At 36.7% G+C, this 11,424-nt stretch overlaps 1 pseudogene; it reads right to left on the bottom strand.

Moving 5' to 3' along the window:
* Positions 1–1,570: 1,570 nt before the first annotated feature.
* LOC149145701 (protein TOPLESS-RELATED PROTEIN 2-like) overlaps positions 1,571–11,424 on the bottom strand; it is a 43,731-nt pseudogene continuing 33,877 nt past the window's right edge.

The raw sequence follows: 11,424 nt of genomic DNA, 5'->3' as shown, positions 1-11,424 counted from the left end.
AAACTTCACTAATTTTACTGCTAAGCATATTCTAACAACAATGACCTTATCCAAAGCTTCCAGTTGAATACTTTTAAAATTTCACTAATTTCACTTCTAAGCATATTCTAACAACAATGACACCTCACAATGACCTTATCCAAAGCTTCCAAATGAATACTTTTAAAATTTCACTAATTTTACTGCTAAGCATATTCTAACAATGACACCTCACAATGACCTTATCCAAAGCTTCCAGTTGAATACTTACAAAATTTCACTAATTTGACTGCTAAGCATATGCTTCCAGTTGAATACTTCTAAAATTTCACTAATTTAACTGCTAAGCATATACTAACAACAATAACCTCATATTCTAACAACAATGACCTTATCCAAACTTTCCAATTGAATGCTTTGAAATTTTTCCAATGGAATGCTTTTAAAATTTCAAAAATTTGACTTCTAAGCATATTCTAATAACAATGACCTCATAAGCAGGACTAACTAGGATGACCTTATCCAATTGCTTCCCAGCAAAACAATAACGAAAATCTGCCAATTTACAATGGACATCCAGTCACGATTTCTCTCACAAATAGTTACAAGCGCTATAATAGTTACAAGCGCTATAAGCATGGAGTCTGGTAAATAGCATATCCAATTGCTTCCTAGCAAAACACAATAACGAAAATCTGCCAATTTACAATAAGATGTCCACTCATGAATTCTCTCGCAAATAGTTACAAGTGCTATAAGCATGCGAGTCTGCGAGTCTGGTAAATAGCATAAAACCTCTGGCAACTACCAAACGATTAAATGCAACCTCTTATTAAGATGAGATCCAAAATGCGTGACCTTGAAAATCTGCCAATCTATACTAAGATGTCTACTCCACTCGTGAATTCTCTCGCGGATAGTTGCACAAGCGCTATGGTAAATAGCATAAAACCTCTAGCAACTAGCAAACGATTAAATGCAGCCTCATACTAAGATGACATTCAAAATGCATGACCTTACCACTTTCAAAGGAAGGATCTCTTCACTCAGGCAAGTCCATCGAAAACAAAATAAAAATTCTTTACAGATCCTCAAGTCCATCGAAAACAAAATAAAAATTCTTTACAGATCCTTATAAAAATTCTTTACAGATCCTCAAGTCCATCGAAAACAAAATAACAATTCTTTATAGATCCTTTCTTTACATAAATATCTGTAACAATATGTTCAAACAATCATCAGGCAATAAAGCTCGTTTTGTCAATTGCAAAAACTCATGCATAATTAATGTTTTCTAAATTGAATTACTTCAATTTGAGCTCCAGTTAATGCCAACTCAAAAATGCTGATTCAGAACATAATATTCAACTTTAGGCAAGTCCATCGAAAACAAAATAAAAATTCTTTACAGATCCTTTCTTTACATAAATATCTGTAACAATATGTTCAAACAATGGCCATCACACAAGAAAGCTCGTTTTGTCAAAATTGCAAAAGCTCATGCATAATCAATGTTTTCTAAATTGAATTACTTCAATTTGAGCTCCAGTTAATGTCAACCCAAAAATGCTGATTCAATTTTCCCCCGAGTCTGAAAAAGCTTCGGCATAAACTAGGCTTGTCTGAATGCACATGAACATAAGAAACTCATGTGGTACAAAGAAGGGCTTAAAAATACATTTATAAACCCTCGGAAAGAACATTCATGAAATATGCTCCAATGACAGATTTTCAATTTTTACACGACCTAGAAAGAAAAAAAATATAGTCACCAAGACTGCACCTATATTGCTTAACCTCCATCTACAGTGCTGAACAATATTTGATGAAAATTACAATCTTTATAGAATGCCTCAAAAACTGAAACACAAGTGAGGCATTTCACTGCCAAGACGCGCTACCACTATTCACGGTATTCTTGTAAATAAAGAGTCGGTAGACACAAAGTAGTACAGTGTACTTCAAATTGTTCTTATGTTCCCATTGAACTACCTTGAGGATGGTTCCGAAACTTGGTTACTTAATGTTGGAATTGATCCAATAGTCCCATTATCTAGGGGAGGTCCAACACCCCATTTCCCTTCAGACTCTGAAGGCTCAATAACATGAACTCCTCCATCTGTCATTACTAGGTTCGGATGGATGTGATGCAACCACTAAAGGATAGGTGTTACTACTGCATAAATAACAAAACAACAATTTAAACCATAATATGCCTTGTCAAAAGCCAAATCTAAAAGATGTATCAACCTTGATAGAATGAAAAAGCCCATTTACTTGTTCATTTCCGATGGTAAATATGCAGAAGGTGCAATGCGGCGGTGAGGCCTCAAGCTTTCTGCATCAAACACTGTAACTGCACCATCACAGAAGTTAGCATAAACTAGGATGCTGTCACATGAGTATATGGCACTTGAAATAGGAGTAGATAGGGAATCATGAGGAGACCACTGCAATGCAAGATCGCTTACAAGTACTTACATAGCGCAAGTGCTCCAACTCGGAAGCATCATATATAGCAAGCTGGCTCTCATGTACAACCAACAAGTGAATTTGATCATTAAACTGTACTCTTGTATCCCCGACTGTTGGGCATGATCTTCCTGGTTGTACCGGTACAACCCCTGATTGGTGGGCATGATCTACCTGGTTGTACCGGTACAACTCCCGACTGGTGGCGATGATCTTCTTGGCTGTATTGGTACAACTCTTGGCTTTCGCTTGTCCCATCCATCTATACTCTAGACACATAACTGCCGAAAGAAGTGGTTGTACTACCAGTACAACTCCCGACTGGTGGCGATCTTCCTGGCTGTACCGGTACAACTCTTGGCTTTCGCTTGTCCCACCCATCTATACCCCAGAGACATAACTGCCGAAAGAAGTGGTCGTGAGTGAGTTCAGGAACATTTCTACTCGCTAACTTTGTGTAAGCTTTAAAGTGAACATCACGGAGTCGTACTATATATAATAATAAAAGACACAATATACCTGGGCATCAGCTCCAGAAGATACCAAAAGCCAGGCCTGTGATTTTCTTTTGGTGACCCTTGAGCTTTGTTTTCACCTGTAAATACAGGTCATATTTTTGGTAAAAGGGCACAATGAAGAAAAATGATAAGAATTTTAAATTCAAAGATATATTCACAGGCAACACCTCATCAACTCAAACATTGTGTATTGTGTATTTGAATTGATGAATCCTCCATGCCAATTGCAATGATGTTATTGTCTTGAGGGTGGAAAGCCAAAAAAGTGGATGCACGAGGAGGTGGCATGAATCACACTAATTAGCATGCCATGAAGCCAGTGATTCGGATAATTTGGGAGCCTTCGTAATCTTAGGATATAGTGAGGAGGAACATTACACAAGAACCTTCTGTAGTGACCCTGACCTATAGCCTGACCTATAACTAGGTAAGAAAACTTTGGAAAAGACCAACTCTAACACTACATCATTCGAAAGTAGGTTGATCAATCTTAGGATATAGTGAAGAGGAACATTACACAAGAACCTTCTAGAGTGACCCTGACCTATAGGCTGACCTCTAACTAGGTCAGAAAGCTTTGGAAAAGACCAACTCTAAGACTACATAATTTGAAAGTAGGTTGATCTTGAATTATAGCTAGAACTATAACTAGCTCCTTGGAAAAGTGATTCGGATATATTGGGAGCCTTTGAAATCTTAGGATATAGTGAGGAGGAACATTACACAAGAACCTTCTGTAGTGACCCTGACCTATAGCCTGACCTATAACTAGGTAAGAAAGCTTTGGAAAAGACCAACTCTAACACTACATAATTTGAAAGTATAATTTGAAAGTAAGTTGATCAATCTTGGGATATAGTGAAGAGGAACATTACACAAGAACCTTCTAGAGTGACCCTGACCTATAGCCTGACCTATAACTAGGTCAGAAAGCTTTGGAAAAGACCAACTCTAACACTACATAATTTGAAAGTAGGTTGATCAATCTTAGGATATAGTGAAGAGGAACATTACACAAGAACCTCCTTTTAGAGTGACCCTGACCTATAACTAGGTCAGAAAGCTTCGGAAAAGACCAACTCTAAAGCTACATAATTTGAAAGTAGGTTGATCCTGAATTATAGCTAGAACTATAACTAGCTCTTTGGAAAAGGCAGTTTTGGAAAAGACTAACTCTAATACCACTCTAACGTCACATAATTTGAAAGTTGAAATTTCAAAAGCACAACATTTATATTTACGAGTGCGACATTAGAGAATAAACCCCTAAACAGACCAATGTACCAAAACATGAAACATAATTTGAAATTTGAAATTTCAAAAGCACGACATTTATATTTACAAGTGCGACATTAGAGAATAAACCCTAAGCAGACCAATGTACCAAAATAGCAATTATACATATCATCGGAATCATTTAAATGAGAATGTTCTTTAGGTAGAAGGCTCTCTTACCTTAAATGTCATCATCATATTGAATAAGGAGACCTTGCCACCGGAAGCAGACATCACATAGGAATCATTCTTGGACAAAGCTATACAAGCAGCGGCTTCTTCTGGATCATTATTGATAACAATCCCGCTAGCTGGCTGCCACATCTGTGGTGGAATACTCACTGTAGACAGTGGAATAAAATAGTAACTCTTAGTTCCTTGTCAATCATTACTACATAAAATACAGCTGCAAATTATATATCCAAAAGTATAACAAACAAATAAATAAAACAAGCTAAAATAAAAGGAAAGCAAACAACAACTACCACAGAACCCCACCTTTCCAGATGGATTCCGGTCACTCCGTTGCCATTTCCATAGCTTATAGACAGCATTGGATATTAGTGCTAAAAGAGCAACACCATAGCTTATGGACAGCATTGGATGCCAGTGCTAAAAGAGCAACACCGAAATTGGTGTATATCAGTCTTACTACCTACAAGAAATAACACGTTACTTGTTTGGATCAATATCGACAGAATTTGTAGAACAAAAAATTGTAATGTATGTCAACCTATAGTGTTTTCTATAATAGAAGGATGATTGCACACCTTGCTTGCATGCATTGTGTCAGGCAACCTGAGAGACCTACACTGACCCGAAGCAGTGATCTCAGTCAATTTCCAGTTCTTGCTCTTGTCTGTAACATCATTTAGAAGCCTTGGTCTAATATCTGGGGTCTCAGTCAATTTCCGGTTCTTGCTCTTGTCTGTAACATCATTTAGAAGCCTTGGTCCAATATTGGGGTCTGACTGCTGCTTATACTACTCTGCACACATGTTGTCTCGAGTGTCAGATAATTGTAAGAATACACTGATCATATCATCCTATTCCTATAAAAAATATGCCAAAATAGTGGCCAATAGAGCATTTGAAAGGGAAAAACAAAATCCTATGCTATATGGAAACTTGAAAACAACAATATCTGTACTCTGGAGTGAAAGTTTAGACACTGATAAGATATATGTGACAAACTAAACTGAATATGGTTGGACAAATATTCTAGACTATAAAGAAAATAATTCTAGGAGAAAGCTCTTACAAAATTTATTGGTCATTGACACTACAGGTGGAAGTCTCTGAACGTTCTAGCACAAGGAAGGGAACCAGGAGCAGCGACTACAGGACATGGCATTCACAATTGAAGTCTGCATAATAAAAATGATCTAGTTAGAGTTTAAACTTTACCATTAATTAGCAGTGCATGTACATAGTAAATGTTCATGGAAGCAATTTACCTTTGTTGCCAAGCGAACCATCTTTAATGATAATAAAAATGATCTAGTTATAGTTTAAACTTTACCATTAATTAGCAGTGCATGTACATACTAAATGTTTATGAGCAATTTAACTTTGTTGCCAAGCGAAGGCGAGGACTAGAATGGAACTTTTTGGAAAATAACACAAGGATTATACATTGATATGTGATCAAGAAAACTATTTTTTCTCAAAATCATTATCTCTCCCTAATCTTCAAAAAGAACTTACCGAACTACCCTCAACATCAATTGATGTCAGGATATTGGTGTTATCCTTGTCGCAGAAATTTATTTGAAATTCATCGCCAGCTGCCAAGAACCTATTCCTAGTTTTATCAAATTGCACAACACTTAAGGAATGCTTCCTAAAACCAGAATATGTCCGCTTGATTCTTCTATCACTTTCATTCCACTCAACCAGGTACAAATCACCATCTTACTTGTTCCACAGGAGAGGAGCCTAATAAAAAATACAAATAATTATATACTTTAGAAAGGGCATTGTCTTGACATAGAACGTATAAAAATTGAAGAAAGTAAAACTCAGATCCACGTGAAGGCACTTAACAAACTAAACACCATTCCAAGTTTAACATTTTACCTTGTTCCATCAGCACTGTAAGCCATTGTGGTGCACCATAGGCCTGAAGCATTATAGTCCATCCTAGATCCCGCAAGATCATACAACCAGGCTTTGATGTAACCCATAGTAGTGCACCATAGGCCTGGAGCATTATGTCCATCCTAGATCCCGCAAGATCATACAACCAGGCTTTGATCTTTCCATCAATAGCTGTAGCAAAAATAAACTGCATACAAACAAAGAGTCATAATCCATCCATCTTTAGTGCAATAAAGTATTTCTCATATGGCAAAAAAATTCACAGGAAGTCAAACATCAAAGACAAATAGAACATGCAAATGTAACTTCGCACAATGTAAACCGCCTGCCACAGTATAAGAATATATGTGAACTATATGCTTGGAAAACGCAAATCTTATAACACAAATGCAGGGCTGCATAGAGGTAATAGCACACCATTGTATTGGTGCACAACCAACCAAAAGGAGACCAGAGACATTGTAGACGGCATTATTACAATCACTCACATTGTTGTATAAAGAAGGAAATGATACCAAAACATCTTATTAAAGAATACAGAGTATAGATAAAGTTACCAAGGACTGCCCATCTGAGCTCCAAATACAATGGTTCATTGATACAGCTAGATCTTTCACAAGAGCATCCTATGAAAACATAAAAAAAAACACCTATGAGAGTTTACCTAAGGCCTGTGCTAATGATCAACTCCAGTAAAGAACTCAGCCTATGAAAACATTAAAAAACAGCGATGAGAGGGAGGCTACCTAAGGCCTGTGCTAATGATCAACTCCAGTAAAGAACTCTAGAATCTTTTTAAAGAACTCAAATATTTTCAAGATCAATTCATAGATGTGCAATTTTCCCAATTTAAATTTACAGAACTAATTTATGAAAAAATCATCTCCCTGCATTCGAATCAAACAGGCCGAAATTTCCCAAACCTTAAAGGTCTGGGAAGCTAATCTTTCTCGAGATGCCACTTCCCAAATTGCTTTGTCACCAACATTTGTTCCAACAATCCAAATTTGAACCACTAGCCAGTGTGAACATACATGTTAAGATAAAAGTTACATCTTCCAAATTGACTTTAGGAATTTATTTGAATGAAGAATTGTCTTGAATGGAATTTGAAATCACCAGCAGAATTGTTCGCTGCAGAGGATGGAAATCCATACTCATAACATTTGAACCTTGATTGAAAGTTCTTGCCAGAGTCTTTAGTAGGTCATCTCATGAGTACATGTTAAGAGGATGAGTTGGGCTTGGGTAGGTCACCTACAATTAGAACGTAAGCATTCTTAGTTTGTAGAAAAGCAATTCCCTGTAGAATAACTAACAAATCCTACTCAAAATCGAACACATACAACTGTCAATGGACCTGGTAGAAATGCCAAGAAATTTGAAACAAACAAAAAGTAAAAGAGAATTTAGCATTAAGCTGTGACTCAATTAAGGGTAATGAACAAATGGACTGCAGACAGACAATTTAAACCTGTCATATAATCAAATATTGATCTTAATTAACGCTCTGTATGTACTTCCTCGGACTGACTACCCCGGATGTGCTTCATGAGGTGTTCAAAATCAGCAGATTGATAGCCTACAGCAGGACCATTTGATGGTGGAGTCCTAGGTCGTTTTTAAGAAAGCAGTGTAATCTTAGGTCGTTTTAAGGGTCACAGAATGAAAAATACTCGTGTTATAGAAAAAAAGAAAAATATTTCTGACATATATGAACAGAAAGGGCCTACTAAATCATCCCACTTCAACTATTATCCCTTATTCCACTGTTCCTACTCAATAATATTCAAGCATGCCATACAATTTTTCCAAGAGATAACATGGTGTTAGCCTACCAAAGAGCATTTTACAAAATATAGTAAATTAAACTCACCTGAATTTGGGGGTGGTGCAAGAGACACTGATCTAGCAGTGTGTGGAGCAGCAGGATTAGAAGTTGCTATCCATCCCGATAGACTGCCGGAAGAAGCACCAGCAGGCTGGAAAGGCTGAAATAGAAGATGCAATATGCAATTGTTAGATAGAAGATGCTAACAAAACATTCTAAAATGGCTCAATAAAGGATTGCCAAGAATTGTCAACTTATCAACCTTCTAATCATCAAATGATATAGGCCATATGTAGCTGATCTTTCTGATTGTATGTTAAAACAGAGTAGATCAAGTTGTGGCATCTTTCATGTTGGTATGCCTATAGAATCCATACTATAGTGTGCAATGTGAAGCCAAGTCTTTTTGTTAGGATGCAGCTGTTGTGAAGGCAATATTGCTGCATGTCAACAATTTAGATAGGTTGAGTTAAACAATGTAGTCTTGGAATAAATAGCATATATTGCGAAGGGAACAATTTCACTATCGCATTTACTGTTCATTAGTTAGCACTACAAATACTCAGCGACATTTCCATGGCAACTTCTCTGTACCTATCCCAGCGTCTATTGGTGATTTGAAATGTCTATCATAACATATTGTGTCAATACGCCAGAGAGAAATATGCACCAGTCAAACTAAATACCAAGGTGGAGGTTAACACAATCGTTGTGATTGTTATAGAGAGGCTTCAAAGATCTCAATGGAGGGAAGGTCGGGCACTTAAGATGTCTCTGCAGGAAATACCCCACAAACTGATGCTTTTCTCCTTTCTGGCAATAGTGTTTATGATTACAAAAATATGGATCTTCCATCTTTGAAGATACTTCAGACTCAAGAAAAGTTGAAAATGGTAATTTGGAGGTCATTTTGTTGAGTGTGGATGGTCATGTAATGACAACACCTATCTTATCATTTAAGCATGTAGAGAGTGGCAATTTATGTGAAACTCAAGTAAATATTGTTGATGGTCAGGATTCTTGTAAAGAATCTAGAGAGAATCAAACATGTAGGCTAGGTGGTGTATATCAACAGCAAGTTCATTGGGCACAAAGATCAGTTCAGTGGTATACAAATAACCGTAAATATATAGAGTGACTTATGCATATATTTGAAACAGATCCATGTTAGTTTACACACACTGTTTTGACTAGTGGGTACCTTGTCAACCATTTAAGGTTCAAATTTAAGGATGGAACTTATACAACAGATATAATGCTTGTTGCTACCTGTGCTTCAAAAAATGGCACGTACACACTATAGCTTTAGTCCATGCTAATTTACACACACATTGTTTTGACTAGTGGGTACCTTGTCAACCATTTAAGGTTCAAATTTAAGGATGAAACTTATACAAAAGATATAATGCTTGTTGCTAACTGTGCTTCAAAAAATGGCACGGACACACTATAGTTTTAGCTTTCAGGATGTTTTAACAGTATCTTCTATCTAGCATATTGCATATGACATGAGTTTGTTTAGTTCTAAAATGGTTCAATAAAGGATTGCCAAGATTTGTTAACTTATCAACCTTCTTTCTAATCATCAAATGATATAGGCCATATGTAGCCTCTTTCAACAAAGTCATGTAGCTGATCTTTCTGATTGTAAGTTGCAACAGAGTAGATCAAGTTGTGGCATCTTTCATGTTGGTATGTCTATACTATACTGTGCAATATGAAGCCAAGTCCTTTTGTTAGGATGCAGCTCTTCTGAAGGAAATACACTAAACTCATTGCATGTGATCAAAGGCTAAATTTTCAACTTCTCTTAGTAGTGGTGGCTGAGAAATCCACTGGTAGGGATGGAGTTGACAAAACAGAGGTTGATAAAATTTGGCTATCATGGAATATTCATTCTTTGGATAGCATTTCACATGTTAGTCAAAGCAATGGTGAAGTTTTCATTTCTTTTTTTGAGCATAGTTTGAGATTTTCACATAAGAAAATGGGGAACAAGTTGCTAAGTAGCAACTCAAAAGTTTCTCCTACTTGTCAAGATAATGATGCAAAAATAAAGCTTGAGATGGGATCTTATAACATAGTGGATTCATCTTTTTTTCCGCCAGAAAATGCCAGGAACCAACAAGACTCCTTGTATTATTCCTTTTGTAGTAAAATTAGCAAATGGAAGTGGTATACAAAACGCTTGTATTTGCTTAAGAGTCTTCAGCAATGGAGACTATTTCCAGTGCTATTGCAACACTAGATTCAACCAGTCAAACTAAATACCAATGGTTGTGATTATTATAGAGAGGATTCATTGTTTTCAATGGAGGGAAGCTCAGGCACTTAAGATGTCTCTCCACCATCCTTGACTTAGAGAGAGATTGGAAAGGAAATAGTCATTAAACTAAATACCAATGGTTGTGATTATTATAGAGAGGATTCATTGTTTTCAATGGAGGGAAGCTCAGGCACTTAAGATGTCTCTCCACCATCCTTGACTCAGAGAGAGATTGGAAAGGAAATAGTCATTTTACTGACATTTCTCCTGAAGTAACAATTCAGGGTCACCATAAGAATGATGCCGGCTCATTTTGGTGACAATTTGGTGAACATTACTGATAATAATACTCCATAGATCAATATGCAACATCCTTGACTTGGAGAGAGATTGGAAAGGAAATAGTCATTTTACTGACACTTCTTGTGAAATAAAAATTCAGGGCCACCATGAGAATGATGCGCGAGATTCCAATGACAGAACCTATTTCATGAACCTAAACTGAATATTGTAATTGATCAATATTCTTGTAAAGAATATGGAGAGAGAATAGACTTTGTAGGCCAGGTGGTGAATGGGTCCACTAAATATGAAATATATAACCATGATCTGGAATGGAGAGAAATCTCTAGTCAACAAAATGCAGATCAGAATACAGGGCTGATTCATTCCAGGGGCAATGTAGTGAATGTTACTGCTAAAAATACTCCAAAGAGGACTATGCAAAGTCGGTATGGAATTAGTATTTCTAGATTTGTCCCTCACTAGAGAGATGCAAAGGAAATAGATAATTTATTGACATGTCTCGTGAAATAACAATCCACAGTCATGGTAACAACGATGCCAAAGAATACAATGAATGTTGCCTTCAGACAGATGTGAATGCTTGTGACATGTCAAGAACTAAGAGTGAACTTGAGTTTGCATTTAATGATGAAGTCGATCCCCCCTCCTACATTGAACTTATAGAGAGTTTTGGGAAG

The sequence above is a fragment of the Pinus tabuliformis genome, chromosome X, assembly GCF_031772625.1.
Source record: "Pinus tabuliformis cultivar Carrire ecotype Pingquan chromosome X, CPIR1, whole genome shotgun sequence".
Taxonomy (NCBI): domain Eukaryota; kingdom Viridiplantae; phylum Streptophyta; class Pinopsida; order Pinales; family Pinaceae; genus Pinus; species Pinus tabuliformis.
This window is presented reverse-complemented; position numbering and strand designations above follow the sequence as displayed.